At 32.4% G+C, this 19,730-nt stretch overlaps 1 pseudogene; it reads right to left on the reverse strand.

Moving 5' to 3' along the window:
• LOC143639943 (zinc finger protein 280D-like) overlaps window positions 1-19,172 on the reverse strand; it is a 54,402-nt pseudogene extending 35,230 nt beyond the window's left edge.
• Window positions 19,173-19,730: the final 558 nt, after the last annotated feature.

Genomic DNA, 19,730 nt, shown 5'->3' on the forward strand with positions numbered 1-19,730 from the left:
CAGTGGATTTCTCAGAAGAAACTCAAAAAGGCCAGAAGGGCAAGGAATGATGTATTTCAAGGCCTAAAAAAAAATAAATGTCAAACTCAATTACCATACCCAGCAAAGTTTCCCAAATCAAAGGAAAAATAAAGAACTTTCATGATAAGCATACATTAAAGGAATTCCTGACCACTAAATCAGCATTATAGAATATACATAAGGGAATTCTACACAGAAGTGAGGAAGAAAGACTAACACAAAAATAATGACACAGGAAAAAATAAATTTCAGTAGACGAGATTACAACAGCTAATAAGAAAAAAAAAGGAGAGAACCAAACAGTATTAATAAAATCATCAAATTTCTAAGATCAATAAAAGAGCAAGACACAACATAGAACATTCGAAACAACTAGGAAAAAACTTCAGCCTCGGCTGGGGATGTGGCTCAAGCAGTAGCACGCTCGCCTAGAATGCGTTCGGCCTGGGTTCCATCCTTAGCACCACATACAAAGATGGTGTGTCCTCCAAAAACTAAAAAATAAATATAAAAAATTCTCTCTCTCTCTCTCTCTCTCTCTCTCTCTCTCTCTCTCAAAAAAAAAAAAAAAAGAAAAAAAAAACTTTAGCCATGTATGGTGGCACATGCCTGTAATCCCAGCACCTGGGCAGCCTGAGGCAGGAGGGTTGTGTGTTCAAAGTCAGGTTTAGCAACTTACCAAGACTCTAAGCAAATCAGTGAGACTCTGTCTCTAATAAAATACAAACAGGGCTTGGGATATGACTCAGTGGTTGAATGCCCCTGAGTTCAATCTTTGGCACAAATAAAATAATTTTAAAAATTACAGAATAACAAGAAAAAAGTGCACACACACCTTTTAATAAGAATTCTCAACATAAATGGTCTTAATTCTTCAATTAAAAGGTGCAGATTAGCTCATTAGATTAAAAAAGAAGACCAAATAATATACATTCTAAAAAACTCACTGGCAACAACATACACAAACTGAAAGTGAAAGGGTGGAAAATGATACTGTAAGCAAACCAAATCCAAAAGCAAGCAGCAATAGCTATACTCATAGATGACAAAACAGAAAAAAACAAAGGAGGTTATTACATATTGATAAAGGAAATTATTCATCAAGACACATTAACAATTACAAACATATGCACCAAACATAAGAGCACCAATTTTATAAAACACCACAGGACACAAAGGGAGAGATGGGCCTAATAATGAGTAACCGCAGTTCCCACTTTCACCCTACAGACCAAATAAAATCAACCAAAAAATCATCAGGGGTGAATTATACCATAGTTCAAATAACTTAACAGACATATACATCTAAGGGCTGCAAAACGTGTATTCTTTTCATCAGTGCATGAAACTTTTTACACAATAGATCATATTTCTGACCATAAAGCAAGAGTTAACTAATTCAGAAAAACTGAAATGATTACTTGTATCATATTGTATCATGATGGAATGAAACCAGAAATTTGTAACAAGAAAAACTGCAGTAATTATATCAAAACATTGAGACTAAAAATACACTGGTGAACAAACAGTAGGTTATGGAAAAAATCAGGAAGGAAATTTAAAAATTCCAAGAATCAAATAAAAATGAAAACATAATATAGTAGAACCTGTGGGATACAGTGAAAACAGTACTTTGGGGGAAGTTTATAGATATGAATGGCTATATTGAGGGAGGTAGGGGGAGGAGATCCCAAATAATAACCTAAGATAAATCTCAAGGTCTTTGAAAAACAAGAATAAACTAAGGGGCCAGGTGCAGAGGCTCACACCTATAACCCCAGTGGCGTGGGAGGCTGAGGCAGGAGCATCACAAGTTCAAAGCCAGCCTCAGCAACAGTGAGACCCTGTCTCTAAAGAAAATACAAAACAGGGCTAGGGATGTGGCTCAGTGATTGAGTGCCCATGAGTTCAATCCCTGGTACCAAAAAAAGAAAAGAAAAAATAAATGAAACAAAGAGCTGTTTCTTTGAAAAGAAAAATAAAATTGAAAAACTTTTACCAAATTTAACCAAAAGAAAGAGAAGACCCAAATTAACAAAAATAGAGATGAAAAAGGTATACTACAAAAGACAACAATCAGAAGATCCTTCAGGAAAATCTGGGAAAACTACATACCCAAAAAAAATGGAATATCTAGAAGAAATGGAGGAGATTCTGAACACATATTTTAAAAATCCAATTAGATCAGTAATGAGCAATGTGACTGAAGCAGGAGAAAAGTCTCCAAACAAGGAAAAGCCCACGCCTAGACAGATTCAATGCTGAAATTTACCAGACTTTTAAAGAACAGCAATGCTTCTTAAGCTATTTAGAAAAAAAAGGAAGAAAATGTTTCCAAACTCAGCTTACCAAGCTAGAATTACCCTGCAACCAAGACCTGATAATGACACAACAAAAAGGAGAAAACTATATACTAATATCCTTGATAAACATAAATGCAAATAAATGCAAAATCCTCAATAAAATACAAATCAAATTCAATGGCACATTAAAAAGCTTGTCCACAAGTTGGCTTCATGAAAGGGATGCAAGGATGGTTTAACACACACATTTCAATAAATGTAATATAGCACATTAATACAAAAATTAATAGAGGATAAAAAAACTTGATCTCATAGATAAGAGAAAAAAACCTTTGATAAAATTCAGTAAAGCTTCATGATAAAATGCTCTGAATAAACTATATATAACACAATCATACTTTAACATAATAAAGGATATATATCATAGCCAACATCATACTGAATACAGAAAAATTGAAAGTGTCCTTTCTAAACTCAGCAACAAGGACCTGGAGTTGTGGCTCAGCAGTAGAACGCTCTCGTAGTGCATGCGGGGCACTGGGTTTGATCCTCAGCACCACGTAAAAATGAATAAATAAAATAGAGGTATTGTGTTCAGCTACAACTAAAAAATAAACACTAAAATAAATAAATAAATAAACTCAGCAATAAGACAAGCATACCTATTCTCACCAATCTTTTTTTTAATTGAATATGACAGTGGAATGCAATACAATTATAATTTTTTATAAATACAACAGTGAAATGCATTACAATTTTTTTTATAAATGACAGTGGAATGCCTTACAATTCATATTACACATATAGAGTACACTTTTTCATACCTCTGGTTATATATAAAGTGTATTGACACCAATTCGTGCCTTCATACATGTTCCACCACTCTTATTCAATATAGTAGTACTTAAAACCTTAGCCAGGCCAATCAGGCAACAGAAAGAAATAAAAGGGATAAAGATAGGATAGGAGGAAGTTAATGTATCCCTTGATTACAGACACAATTCTATATTCAGAAAATTCTAGACTCCACCAAAATACTCTTATAACTGACAAATTCAGCAGATTTGTAAGATTTTACAAAATGCACACACAAAAATCAGTAGCTTTTCTAGACACCAATATCAAACTCACTGAGAAAGAAATCAAAAAGCAATCCTATTCACAGTAGTCTCAGAAAACAAAAACTAAAATACCTAGGAATAAATAAAACCAGAACTGTGAAAGACTTCTATAATAAAAATGACCCCAAAGAGGTATAAACATAAAGAACTTGAGGAAAAAAAGAAAAAACTAATGGAACATGGGAAGGCTTCCCATGTTCATATTAGGAGAATATAATTTAAATGGCTATAACACCAAAAGTGATCTACATGTACCATGCAATCCTTATGAAAATATCAATGACATTATTCATAGAACTTGAAAAAAATTCTAAAATTTGTATAGAATCATAAAAGACCTAGAATAGTCAAAGCAATCCTCAGCAGAATGCACAATGTAGGAGCCATCACAATACCTGACTTAAAAATACACTACACAGCTATAGTAACAAAGATATGTACTGACGTAAAAACAGACATGAAGGCTATGAATAGAATAGAAAAACAAGAATAAAGCCACAAATCTGTACCGTTGAAATAGTGAGCAAGAACTTTTCCTTACTTCTTTGCCACAGAACCCTTCTTTTTCTTATATAATCTAAAAAATTCCTTAAAATCTGAATTTCAGAGCCTCCTAAAATAATAAAATGCTCAAACTAGTTTAAGAGAATTATATAAACTATGCTCTGAACTGTGTGTTAAAACAATTATTTCATATGAAACACTTCACCATTTGAAGTTTATGTCTGACATTTAAAAATTAAAATGTGGCATGTACATGTTGGCGATTATGAAAATAAGGTAACAAAATTTCTAAGTTATTAAAAAATTAAACAAATGTTTTCTAAATTTGAAAAACAATGTGACCAATAAAATATTGATTTTTTAAAATAAAATAAGAATAAGCATCCATTATAAATATATGAACTTAATTTCTTAAATCTGATGATTAAGGAATGCCAGTCTTACATAATTACTATGAAAGCAGATTTTTATCTAAGCTAAATAGAAATTCCATTATGAGAAGATTTCTTATCTAAATATTGAGATAGACCATAGTGACTGTAAATCTCAAAAAATTCCTTTTTGAGAGGGGGAGTCTCACTATGTTGCCCGACTGGCCTTGAACTTGTAATCCTCTATCCTCATCTTCCCAAGTAGTTGCAAATATAATCATGTGCCACCATGCCTGGCTTCAACCTTTATAAAAATTAAATTCTGAAAGTTTTACCTTCATGTGATTTTTCAAAGGATCCAAAAGATTGAAATGAATATTGCACTTTGGACAAGCTCTTGGAAAAGGTGTTTCATTTTTAGATTGATTTGATGAGGTGTTTGCACCTAAAATAAATTCAGAACATTTATGATTCAAAACTCATCACTTTTGAACATTAAATAATCACTAATAGTTTCAAAATTTATAATAATTTCTAAAATTTATGTATAAATACTATAGTAATTTTTATAGTATAGAATGTCAGATTTCATATTTACCTTTTGATGGCATAGCCTGGGAAGATGTCAGTGAAGGAGGTTTAACTGAAGGGAATTCAGCTGGAGAATTTGTTCCAGAAACAACCTCACAGGGCTTTGGCTTTTTTGGATTAGCACTGTTTACTTCAGAAGCAGAAGGATGTTTTGATAAAAATGAACATTCATTCACACCTACAATGATTTAAACAGTGGAAAAAATATTTTAGAACACCTAGAATACTACTCATAACTAAGTACAAATACTTTGGAGTTAATTTACAGATAATATAATTAATTACCATATCACACAAATAACAACAAAAATTAAGTGATCCAAACTCAGGGCATATACAGAAATAGTATAAACATTTATTATAAACTCCAAGAATTAAGATAATTTGTAAAATAACCTTTCTATGCAAGAAATTCTAAATGTGGCTTCAAACAGAAATACATAAACTGCTATTATAAAAGAAGCCAGACCAAAAATTTTAAAGCAGAAAACACTGAACCAAGTTCCCAGAAGTAAATTACTTTTGGATACTTAAATGTGTTAAAATTTGTTAAAAAAAAAGAAAGAAAATCTGACAATAACTTTTTTTTGTTCCAAAAATTGATACCCTCATATGCTTTTTTATTTTGCAACTTAAAATGTCTACTGCAATGTTAGCTCTTTTCTCACCTAACAAACTGAAGAGTGGTCTACTGACAGCTTTAGGTGATTTTAACCACTTATTGCCATGTACAAAGTGGAAACAACTAAGTTTGAATAATATTTTACTCATTCATATGAAAGGGCACATAATGCAGGGAGTTAGTATAAGGATTTTCATACTATGTTCCCCAGAATTTAATGGGGTCATTTTAGGGAATATATTGGGCATGTCTGACAAAAAAACACTTTTACATTTTATTTATTTGATATTCACATAAAATTTTGTTTGTACAGGGATTTCATTAAAAAAAAACCTCTTCCATTTAAAAACCATTGCCTTAAGGATAAAGAATTTAGACCTATTTAGAGCATTACTAAGAAAAATGGGGATATTTAGACTATAACCAAGCCAGGCAAAGTCCTTTTAGAAAATAATACACAATGGGCTTAGTAAAAATGGATTCTAAAACTGTACATCATATTTTAATAATGCCAACTATACACTAAAAGTAAAAGCAGTGAATAAACTACAAATATTCTTGGCTTTTAAGTCAGACAAGATAAGTTCAAATCCAGACTACGACGTCAGTCTCTAGTTATGCACTCTTAAGCTTATTTAATTAATTTTTCTGAGTTTAAGCTTCCTTTTTTGTAAAATAAGTTATAATGCCTTATTTTATAGAGCTATTTAAGAAAAAGATAATATACTTAAAATATCCCAAGAAAATATTTGGTACATAAAAAGCACTCAGTAGAAAGTGAAAGCTACTATCATTACTAACTAAATATTTCCCATCTTTATTTTAGGGGGAAAAATTATTCCAACAGATATAATAGTAAGAGCAAATATGCCATAAAAAAGTATTATAGTAGTTAGCTTCTTTCTTACATCCTTTGAGATAACATAAAAATGATCTCCCACTAATGAAGCACTCTATTACAAACTGCAGGTCCATAAGACAGATTCCATGAGATCCCTTTAGCATTCTTGTGAGAGGTTTAGGTTACCTGAAAAACCACTAAGTGCTAGCATTTCAAATGAATCAATTGATTTTACAACAGGCTAAATAGTAGAAATAGATTGCTTTAATGGAGGAATTTAACAGAAGAAATCTCAATGTTAAAAAAAGTCACTTGCATTTGATTGAACTTCTGATTCTTTAACTTATCTCCGTTCTATTAGGCTGTGCTATTCCCTACTTTTAAGAAATTCTATCTCTGCCAGTATAAATCCTATACTCACTCAAGATCAAACTCAAATTCAGTCTTCTCTGAACCCTCATAATTTCTACCGTGTGTTACTGAACATCATAGTACATATAATTATTAATATTTATCATACATAACTGCTGTCATGTCATTTAAACCTTATAAATGCATTTTCAAATTTACTTATCTTATTTGGCCATCAGAAAAGCCCTGAATAGAATGGCAATCATCAAGAATACGACAACAATAAATGTTGACGAGGATGTGGGGAAAAAGGTATACTCAAATATTGTTGGTGGGATTGAAAATTGGTACAACCACGATGGAAAGCAGTATGGAGATTCTTCAGAAAACTTGGAAGGGAACCACCATTTGACCCAGTTATCCCACTCCTCAGTTTATACCCAAAGGACTTAAAATCTGCATATTAGAGTAATGCAGCCATGTCAATGTTTATAGAAGCTCAATTCACAATAGCTAAAGTATGGAACTAATCTAGGTGTTCTTCAATAGATGAATGGGTAAAGAAAATGTGATATATATATATATATATATATATATATATATATATATATATATATATATATAATGGATTATTACTCAGCTTTAAAGAAGAATGAAATTATGGCATTTGCCAGTAAATGGATGGAGTTGGAGAATATCATGCTAAGAGAAATAAGCCAACCCCGAAAAATCAAAGGCCAAATGCTTTCTCCAATACCTGGATGCTAATTCACAATAAGATGGGAGGCACCAGAGAAGAATAGCATTACCTTAAATTAGGTAGAGGGAAGTGAAGGGAGGGGAGAGGAGGGAAGGTGATGTGGGATAGGAAGAATCATAGAATGAAACAGACATTATTACTTTATGTATATGTGATTGCATGAGATATATGTTTCTACAATATGTACACTAAGAAAAATGAGAAATTATATCCCACTATGTATATCAAAGTGCATAAATGCATTCTTCTGTCATGTATAGCTAATTAAAACAAATTTTAAAATTAAAAAAAGCCTGGAATAAACTATATTAAAAATTAAAATAAAGGGCTGAGGTTGTGGCTCAGTGGTAGACTGCTCACCTAGCATGCGTGAGGCATTGGGTTCAATCCTCAGCACTACATAAAAATGAAATAGATACTGTGTGTCCACCTACAACTAAAAAAAAATATTTTTTAAAAAAGAATTTAAGTAAGTCTCCAAATGGCTGATTCAGGTATGGTGAATGAATTCATAATATAAGAAAAATAAGTACCTCTACTTTGAATAATATCAGAAAACAAAAGTGGAAAGAGGTAAACTGACTAAACATTCTCCAGATTAGAGGTTCAAACTTACTTCTTTCAAATTACCTTATTTACTGCTCAGACTAAAGTTTCATTCTTTATATCAGAAAACCTGGCTAGAGAATAGGTGTCATAATCCTTACTTTTAAGAAGTTTCAAGAATTCTTATCTTCTATGAATAAAAGTCCATGCGTTTGTAAAACCAGATTTAGCACAAATACATCCCCATTTCTCTTTGGGTCTTACCTACTTTATTAACTAGAAGTTTACTAGGTATGTAGTGACACCAAGAGAAGTGAGTATCAAATATTGTGGAAAAGAAAAACAGTGGTGTACATCTAAAATCACAATGACTCATGAGGCTGAGGTAAGAGGATTGAAAGTTTGAGGGCAACTCAACAACAGCTAGTCTCAAGTAAAAATATTTTTAATAAAGTTCTAGATCAGTGGTAGAATGCTTGCTTAGCACATGTAATGCCCTAGATTCAAATCCTCTATACCACACACACAAAAAAGAAAAAACATTAAGCATTATTACTATGGAAAAAGAATGGACAGAAGTTGAGTTTGGTAGATTCTTCACACTGATCTGTTTAGTAAACAACCTAAAAACTCCAAAAAAATCATATACATCTCTACTTCATCAAATATTTGAAACACATATAAATTGCCAGTACATAATGATTAAGTACTTTGATTACAGAAAATTTTCAATAAGACAAAATTTATACTATACAAATGTATTTTGATTAATGAAGAATTTTGTTATACCCTCAATGAACTTAAAATCTTCTTCAATAGGTAAATTTCATTACTTTTTCAAATAGCATTTATTGAGTACTTACTATGTACAAATCATTTCTTTAATGTGGTTACTTTACACTAACACTTTAAAATCATGTTTTACTATCATATTGAGATCATTTATTGGACTAGAGTGACACTAACCTAATGAAGAAATCAATAATAACAAACACTTTTTCCCCTAACTGGTCATAGAAACTAATTTTTAAAATAGAATATTTAGGGCATATGAGGACCTCTATAATTCATATAAATTACTTTAAGGTGTTAAGTTTGGCTCCAAGTGAGAATGAGTTCAAAGAAGTTTAGCCAAGATTTTATATAAAGTTACCCAAAAAGGCATTCAAAAACTATTAGCACAACTCCATGTTACAATATATGAAAGACTTCACAAGAGGATTTGAGCTTCAAAATAGAAAGTTAATTCCATAAGCAAATTCATCAAGTTTTTCTTTTATAACTTTTTGGAAAAAGTACTAATACCAACCTGCTATAGAAAGTGTTGGTCCCCCTTGGTAATGTGATAATCCTGTCTCCTGGGTCAAGTCAAATAGTAATTCTGAAGAATTATTAGATACAACTTGTGATGAGCTCATTATGTAATCCTGTTAAAATATTTCAGAGAAAGAATATTACATTTATTTATTATAGTTATAATTATTTTTCATAAAATTTATAAATGCAAATTAATTATATGCCAATATTATAAGAATAACCTTTGATGCCTCAATTATTAATAAGCTTAAAAACACAAAGATGATTTCTAATTTGCCAAAATTATAATTTACTAAAACTTTGAAAGCAAGCTAAGAGAGCTGGTTTATTCCTGAATAGCCAATTAATTTGAAGGAAAAATTATAGTCCAACATTTTCAAGATAAAAGAAAAGTAAATCCATTTTACATTAATAACAGTGATACACTCTGAGAGGGATTCTAAAAATGCTGTATCACCATCAAAAAGCAAATAATAGAACTGGGCAAAATCTTGGGCTAAACAAGGAGACAAGTATAAAACATATTAACATGGTTATAAAAGTTAAAAGTTCTTGTGCCTCTAAAAAATTCTGCATCCTGGTGTCTGGGGTGTGGCTCAGTGGTAAAGCACTTGCCTCCCACGTGTGAGGCACTGGGTTTGAGCCTCAGCACCACATAAAAGTAAATAAACAAAATAAAGATACTGCATCCATGTACAACTAAAAAATATATATTTTTAAATCCTGCTTTCAAAATATCAATACAAACAAACAGAAACATTAAGGACGAATATATCAGATAATATGAATTTTGGAACCATGTTTCTTAGAGAATGTTATAAATCAGAAAAGACTGGTCCCCTCACTCTTCCTATCATCCCACAGAAAGCTGTGGTAGGCCAACCTCTCCTTTAATAAGGCAAATATAAAAGCAACCTGGCCAGTAGGCTGAATAAGTAAGAATGCCAAGCAGACAGGGAACAGAATAGAAGTTACTTACAGAAGTGATCTGGGTCAGCAGCCCTGCTCCTAGAGACCAGAGCCTCAAAGGAAATTTCAGCCCTTCCATGAGGAAAAAGGGTGGTTCAAACTAGCAGGAAGATCTCAAGAAAAGAGAAGTAAAAAGTATGAGATGAACTATGCTGTGGTCAAATATACAGTAATAAATACATTTATGTGAAAATATACACATATATTTATTATAAATAATTATGAGAATTGTGGTCAATAAATTTAGGAATATTCAAATAGCTTTGTATATTAAAAATACTGACACATACACAAAACACACACCACAATATTATGCTCCAATGCCATTTTCATAAAAGACAATCATTGTTGAGAGTAAGCCAGACCACTCTACATGTTGTAATATATAGCAAGCAAGTTTTAAGATTAACAATGCTTAAAAATCAAACTGGAAAAAAAGACAGCTACTTTTAGGAAAAAAAATGGGCAAAGGACATAAACTGAGATAATTCAAACTAAAATGCAATGGCCAATATATTCAAAATACCTTTTTTTCCAACATACTAGTCAAAGAAATGCAAATAATAGTGTTTACTGTATTGGCATTCTTCAATACTGCAAAATATATAATTAGCAGCTACTCTTAAGAGTATCAAGATCAAAAAAAGAATTAATAACTGCAGAAAACATAAGACTAAGAATAAACTACAAGGTGAGATCATGAATAGGATCCTGGAAAGAAAAGAAACATTAATGAAAAAACTGGTGAAATTCTAATAAGTTCTGAGGTTTAGTTCATATTAATTGCCTGTGATAAAAAGTTAACATTGGGGGAAAATGGGTAAGAGAAATATAGGAACTGTTTGAATTATTTTTTTCTTGTAAGACTAATGATAGAACTGTTATGTCTTATTGATATATGGTTTTCTTAAGCAGTGGGAGGGAGGGGAAGAAAGGGAGCAAGGGCGTAGGAATGATGTGGAATGAGTTAGACATCATTACCCTAAGTATATGTATGAAGACATGAATGGTGTGAAAATACTTTGTGCACAATCAGTGACTTGAAAAATTGTGCTCTATATGTGTAATATGAAATCAACTGCATTCTGCCATTGTGTATAACTAATTAGAATAAATAAATAATTTAATTAAAAAGACTAATGATAGTTTGAATTAAGTTAAAGTTTGAAAATGATGACTGGGGATGTGGCTCAAGCAGTAGCGTGCTCGCCTGGCATGCATGGGGCGCTAGGTTCCATCCCCAACACCACATAAAAATAACAAATAAAAATATTATATCCACCTAAAAACTAAAAAAATAAATAAATTTTTTAAAAAATGATGAAACATTCACTACTGGCAAAGTAGAGATTATATTTTGGTATTATCTGCATAAAAATGTTAGCAGTAGTTACCAAAGCCTTTAAAATAAGGTTCACATGACTAAATTATTCTACATTCAAGGATTCATCATGATAAGGAAATGAAAGTGTAATGGAAAATTATTTATAATAGCAGAAACATTAAAACCTATATATCTAATAATAGAGGAGTGGTAAAATAAATTGATGGATAATCATGCAGTCATTAACATCAAGATTTTGAGAAATAATCAATGATATGATCCAAGTAGAATGTTTAGTAAGAAGTGAAATACATATTGACATATACAACATGATCCGGATATATTCTTCTCTCTTTTCTAAACTTTCCTCACAAAATACATATTATTTTATAACAAAATTTGAAGTATTTTGTTTATAAATTGAGGGCTGATCAAGTTTAAGAATTTTGCTTTGTTACTAACTTTCCAATTGACACAGGACTGTTAAGAAGTTATAGAAATAAGTTATTACTGTAACACAAATAACATCTAGAATTTAGTACCAAAAAGAGAGATATGGATATTTGAGCCTTAAAATGTAGTTTAAAAAAATCAATAATGCCATACTGAACTATAACTAAGCAAAATTTTACTTCAATTTAAATATTTTTTCTAAATATATGCACTTTAAGAATTGAAAATTTCATTTTCTAAAATAGTTCTTTTAACATAAGTATAATAAAGTTAATGCTGTTAAACACTTTTCTAGAAGAAAACTCTGGTTAATTATCACAATTTCAGAGAGCAGGCAATCCACTAATCAACAATAACTAATTAAAATAATTCTCCAATTGAGAATTATTTTATCTCCAATTGAGTCATTTTCCTTGAGATGGCAGGTACACTGTGTTCAATTTTGAGGAAGTGATTGCCAACTACCCAAAATAAAAGAACCGTGCCTGGCAGATATATACTAAAGTGGCCACCACATCCCACCTCCTGTTAATCATATCCTGTGTGATTCCCTCCCTTTGTATTGGACCTCTGACTTGCTTCGAACCAGTAGAATACAGCAAAAGTAATAGGATAAACATGATTTTCTATTAGTAATTACATTAATTCAGACTCTAATGACATTTTGCTAAGGATTCTCCCTTAATACCTTTGAGAAAGCAAGTAGCCAACCTGGGAAGACCCATCTGACAAAGAATGAACCAAAAAACAGTCAGATACTGAGACTCAGTTTGACAACCTGTAAGGAAATGAATGCTACAAACAACCATGTGAACTTGAAGCAGATACTTCCCCCACAAAGCTTCAGATAAGACTGCAACTTCAGGAACCACATACTGAAAGTGGCCTTGTGAGACCCTAAAGCAGAGGAGCCAGCTAAACCATCATCCGACCCACAGTAATATTACATAAGACTGTGAGATAATGCATGTGTTGTTTTAAATACATACATGTGTGATAATGTTGATACAAAAAAACAAATAAATAATACACCATGGTTTGTCAGTCATTGTTTCAAGTAAAAATGGTGTTCTAATTTTTGTTGTAATTAATCTTGGAATTTTATTCCTTTACAATTGCCAAAAAATAAAGATAAACAATAAAAACAGCACAATGAGGAAGTCTCGAGTCATCCAATGTACACAAATGGGCATATATTTTTCAAATTAAATCCATTACTATATTTCTTATAAAGAATTATTTATTAGTTCTTAGGGATTACCTGAAAAATGTAGTCCTGGTCAAAAGGAAAGAAAAGATCAGATGCGGAGAATTTCTGAAGTGTGAAAGATACAATATACTTAGTTGTATAAGTACAAGTCCCTGAACAAAGGACTGCAATCTCGTGCAAAGGACCTATAGTTTCCTCTACCAAAAGTTATCCTTTACCAGTAAAACCATCAACAGCTGCTTGAGGATAGGGTAGAAACCACTCAAACTTGATTAGGCACATTGTAGGAAAAATTTGAGCCCAGGTTTGTATATCTATACACAGAATGGGTCTGATTATCTATGTTTGGTGTAATGATTCCCTTTCTGCATTTTTGGAATACTATTCCTAAGTATAGGATGGTCTATCTCCAAATCACTTGAAATGGAGAACTTGTGTAAAGATATGGTAAGGGACCAGCAAGAACAACAGAAACATAGGAGCACAATACCATCTATTATGTGTAAAACTGGATACCCAGGGAATAGAGTGAAATGTCAAAGAAATTTCCTGGTACACAGGAAAGACAACCAAAAACCAAAAAAACAGCCTTCTTCTATCCATGTGTTATCCAGTAAAACTCTATGCCTGTAGCCATTAAATTACCACGTAAGGGTTTCATATACCATTCCATAAATAAGGAAAGAAAATTTAGACTAAAAAGACTATAAGACAATAAGAAAAAGATAACTCTTTTGATTCTGGGCTTAAGGAATGAGAATTTCATAAGATATAAGTAAAACAAACTCAAACTTTCAAATTTCCATACCCCAATTCCATTTATAGTTTAGGTAAGGCATGACCAATATTGCAAGGTAATTAAAATGAAGCAGAAAAATAACTGTTGGTTTCAAAATCCAAAAGGTCATGACCTGGAAACTCACCTGGATCCCTAACCCTTAGACCATCTGGTGCCATCTACCGATTTCATGAAACTTTCAATGAAGGGCTCTGAAAAGGACTTGGCACACTGCTTGAACTTTTAGGCTTAGAAAAGAGCTAATTCTTCTGTAAGTATCTACAGTCTTTTAACAAAAAGATTATATATAATTTGGGATTAGTAATATCTAGGGAAAAAACATTCCAGTATGATGGATTAAACAGATGTCTTACACATAGTCTCCGCCTTATGGGAGAAAACAGGGGAGGCTCATAATGGTCACCTTTTTCAGGTTTAATGAGACGAGAAAAAAACCTATATGCCCTACATAGGGATCACTTACATTATAAAGCTATAATTAAATATTTAGTTCAAGAATAAATTTGGGAAATGTCTATTTAGATAAAATGTTCTATTTTTAAAAAACAGATAGTGTAGCTCATAATTCAATCACACAAGCACCAAACTTCAGACACAGAAGTACTTTATGTATACTATTTCATCATGCAAAATATTTTAAAAGACAAATATTAATGGGTAGAGTTTAAAAATTAATAACATTAATGTTTTATACTTAAACTGGTGTTAATAGATCTTAGTAGTTTCATCAAGGAAACAAATATAACTGGAATCTACAACCCATCTAGGACTTAAGCCAGAGACTCTGAATCATTCACTGCCTACATACAGTTTTAGCCATGTATGAATGACAATGCAATGAGGCCTAGATGTGAGAACTTCCATCTGATACTAATATACACTTAGTATATTTCAAAATTTTAATCTAAGCATTCCAAATCTTTCCTTATGTAACTGCTAAATGAGAAAAGACAGAAATAAACAGATAAACAGTTCACTCGGATAAACAGTTTCACTAGAAAATTTTTCCAATCTCAGAAGACCTCCAATGCAACAAGCCAATCTAAGCCTACTTCTTTCTCACACATCTGATATTTAACCTTTGGCTTCCTTCTAGTCTCCAATCACATCCCCATTTTGATTCTCAAGTTCTTACTGGCCTCCCCCTCATCTCTCATCCCTAACTCCTTACAGTAGAATAAGTAAACTGAGTCCCATAAGACATTCACAAGTTTTTCTTTAAAAATAATATCTTATAAAATTTGGCTTTAGTAAAAGTAAATGCTTACTGGAAATTGCTGGTTTTAAACTCGATATCTCTCCAACAAAGATGGGCTCATCATCATCATCATCCTCAACTTCTTTTACTTTCTTCTGCCATGGTTCCAGTTCTTCTTCACATTCCATAAAGAGTTCTGCCATTTTTAAATTATCTAATTTTCAAAAGGAGAGAAGTAACCTTATTTTCAAAAAGAAAAGTAAAAACATTTTGCAGGGTGAGTACCAGGGATTGAACTAGTGGGCACTAGACCACTGAGCCATATCCCAACCCTATTTTATATTTTATTTAGAGACAGGGTCTCACTGAGTTGCTTAACACCTCGATTTTGCTGAGATTGGCTTTAAACTTGTGATCCTCCTGTCTCGGCCTCCCAAGCTGCTGAGATTGCTGGGATTACAGGCTTGCACCACCATGCCTGGCAGTAAAAACATTTTTGTAATACCTGATATTGAAGATCTACTTTAAAAATTCTAATAGCAATTTCTGAATTGATATTCGTAGTCACTACCCTGTAATAACAGTAAGAAATTCAGATCTCACTAGGATAAAAACTAGTACAATTAAGATAGATTAAAAGGTAGATAGGAAGACAGAAAATGAAAGATATTAGTTATTTACCATAGATAGAAAACTTAGAGATAATAAAATCCAAAGTGAGCTGCAGTAGTATACCTAGATAAACATATTCTATCTAATCATTATCTTTTTAAAGAGATATTAACCACAGGTAGACTAAGACTAAGAAATAACAGGTAGGAAACAAACTAGAGTTACTACCAAATTCAGGAACATTAGGCACAGAGCAAAGAAGAGATAGGTGCTAAATTAAAATACAGGAAATGAGGGAGGCTTATATCAGCCAGGTTATATTACATTTTCTCACCTGAAGAAACCGATCAAAACAATACATACAGTAAATACTACTTCTCAGAAATTATGACCAAGTATACTGAGCTCCTAAGAAGCACATAGATATAGGTAGAACACCAGTAGCATCAGGATTTTAGGAAAACCTCCTATCCACAAAAGAAATAAAAATTTCCAGGGTTCTGGCATTATCTTTAATACATCATTTTTAAAAGGTAATTTTTTATTACACTAAAATAATATCATTTCTACTTTTAACTCAAAATTCAAGCAATATTCTACCATAAAACTGAAAGATATCAACTGAAATTATGCTCTGGAGATGGCATGCAAAGCAAATATTTTAACAAATTAGATGCCATTTTTTTATAAATATATAGAAAAGTATGTCACAAACCATTCCCTGGTCTAATATTTAAATGTTTAGTAATCTACCTATCAAAGGCCTTCCTATTTTTTCAAATGTCATTGACATCACAAACTGACCCCTTTCTTTTATAATTGTACTATTTTAATAGTTAGATAAGAGTTCTTTAAGTTTTTCAACTCAGATCATTAAAAATACTAAAATCTATATCACTTCTGCACAGAGTACCTTACCTTAATAGTCTATATCATTCCAGTCTACAACATAAAAAGGACATGGACTTGAAATCAAATTGAATGGTTTAAATCTTCACTGCCTTGTAATTGTATGACTGAAGAAATTACTTGGAGCTATTTATGATATCTACCTAAGTTTTATATACATTCAAGAAAATGGAAAACACCATGTAAAACATCCATTTTCAACTAGAAACTCAAACAATTAATTGCCTGCTTGCACTAATCCTTGGTTCAATTATAAATTCCTCAATAAACCATTACATTTTTATTTTCCTTTGAATTTTGAACTACATTGACAGTCAATATCATTCAATTAAAATGTTAAAACACATGATCTCAAACTACTCTCTTTCTTCATGTATTAATTTTACATAGCCACAGTCAAATTTAATTCACTGAGAATACATTTCCCCCAGAACATTAGATAACCAACATACCCACAGCATGAGGTAACGTATAGATAAGGTGAAGTAAGATAGTACCTAATTTTGAAAAATTAGGAAAGATCCACTGTGAACTGATAATAAAAGTACTATTTATTTCCAGCTGATATATGTAATGAGTTAAATTGTGTTATCTCAAAAGCCATATGCTAAATTCCTAACCCTCACTACCTCAGACTTTGGCTATATTTATAGATAGACCTTTAGAAATAAGGTCACTAGGGGCTGGGTGATAGCTCAGTGGTAGAGCACATGCCTTGCATGCATGAGGCACTAGGTTTGAGCCTGAGCACCATATATAAATAAGTAAATAAATAAATGAATAAATAATATTTTTTAAAAAGGTCACATGGGTGGCAATAAAATCCATATAACTGGTGTCTTTTAACAGAAGTGAAAATTGGGATGCAGGCATATGCACACAGAGAGGACCATGTGAAAACCTAATGAGAACATGGCTATCTACAAGCCCAAGAGAGAAGCCAGGCCCTCCCCTTGTGGCCCTCTGAAGAAACCAACCCTACCAACAAGTTAATCTTGGCTTTTTAGCCTCAAAAATTATGAGAAAACAAACTTCCATCCTATAAACCACCTAGTCTGTGGTACTTTGTTGTGGCAGCCCTAGAGAACTGATAAGAGTATGCAAAGATCTTTCTTGTTCTTTCTCACAGGACTCTGCCATTGTTAAAATATCCAGAATACACTGCAGAGAGAAATGTTAAGGTCACATAGCACTTTTTTAATGTTTTCTAGAAATATTTTTTTGTCTATGCATAGAAGAAACACATGAATATACTAAATTGATATTTATCTCTTTTAACAAAAAGAATAAAGTTCACTTCTACTTTACTTTTTTATATGAACATTTGCTACTCCAACAATTTTAAGTTTTTAAGAAAAAGTCCTCCACCTTCTCTTGAAGCAGTTAAACAAAAACCATACACACTGTCATCTGTTGTGGCCACAACACTTACCTTTTGGTTGAAAAGGGTTTTCGCCCATCAAGTTGCAGAGCTAATTTTCTGTAAATTGTCACCTAAGTACTGATACATGAGATCAGTCAATTTTATGAATCACTTTAAGGAAGACTAAATATTAAAACATGGGACTTGGAATTAAGAAATTATTGGGGAGAATTTTGATCTTAAAACTCACCATGTGCCTCCAAACAAGACAGCAAATTATATCTGTTTTCCCTCCTGTAAAATAAAGATATATTATCATTAGGATGGGGAAATTAAACTGCAATAAACTCTTTTTTCCTATAAAAAGCTCAATTTTTAAGTTGGATATGTTTGATATATACATAACTCATATAACTGATTCATCCCTAAATAAACCCAATTAAATAAATAAAATGGTGGTTGAAGTAAGCACTTAATAATTGAATAAATACAATGAATTACTAAATAAAAACAATTTTTAAACAATATTCTTTCATAAAAACTAGTAATCAATCACCTCATGATGTATTGTTTTAGTAAATCTGACTTTTCAAATGCCAATTGGCATTCATCTTTATTACCTACTTTTCACGTTTCAGAAATGTAATAATTTCTGTAAGAAAACAAAAGTTAAAATAAATTCTAGTTTATTATTCTATTTTTTTAGCAACTGAAAAGGAACAAAAACTTGGTTGGATACATTTCATCATAGACTGATACATTCAAAATATAACTACTGAGATCCACCCAGACTGGCCTCTGCCGCACAGGGCCCAGGCGCGCAGGGCCCAGGTGCACAGCCCTTTCCCAGCGGGGCAGACACTCGCCATAGCCTAGCCTCTGGTGCAGGACCACCCCGTCTGACCATTCGACTACTGAGGAGCCCAGATCCAGCCCAGACTGCCACTCCAGCACCCTGGGTTTATGCTCTGAGTAGGTCGGGTTCATCCCTCCCCCAGCGGGGCAGACACCTCCAGAGCCTAGCCTTTGGCACAAGACCACCTCTTCCTACCAGCAGACTACCACAGGAGGTCAATCCCAGTGGCCCAGATCCACCCACATCAGCTTCTGCAGGGCCCAGATCCAGAATGCAGTAGCATCCATTGAGGGTCTGAAAGCCCAACATCAAGGTGAGGTACAGACAATCTGCACAGATACCACAAGAATATAGGGAAGAAACTGTAATGTCTCAGATCCACACTGCAAGAAAGGAAGACACATAGACAACATGAAAAAACAAGAGAGGAAAGTGCCCCAAACAAGACAGGACACTATAATAACAGAACGTATGAACACCAAAGTTGATGAAATGTCAGAGAAGGAGTTCAGAAGGTTCATAATCAAAATGATTTGTGAATTAAAGAATGACCTAAATGAGCAAATACAAGCACAAATTGATCACTCCAACAAAGAAATAGGAGAGCAAATACAGGTAGCAAAAGATTACTTCAAAATAGAGATAGAGACTCTGAAAAAAAAAAACAGTCAGAAATCCTTTAAATGAAG

Source organism: Callospermophilus lateralis, unplaced genomic scaffold, assembly GCF_048772815.1.
Source record: "Callospermophilus lateralis isolate mCalLat2 unplaced genomic scaffold, mCalLat2.hap1 Scaffold_101, whole genome shotgun sequence".
Classification (NCBI taxonomy): domain Eukaryota; kingdom Metazoa; phylum Chordata; class Mammalia; order Rodentia; family Sciuridae; genus Callospermophilus; species Callospermophilus lateralis.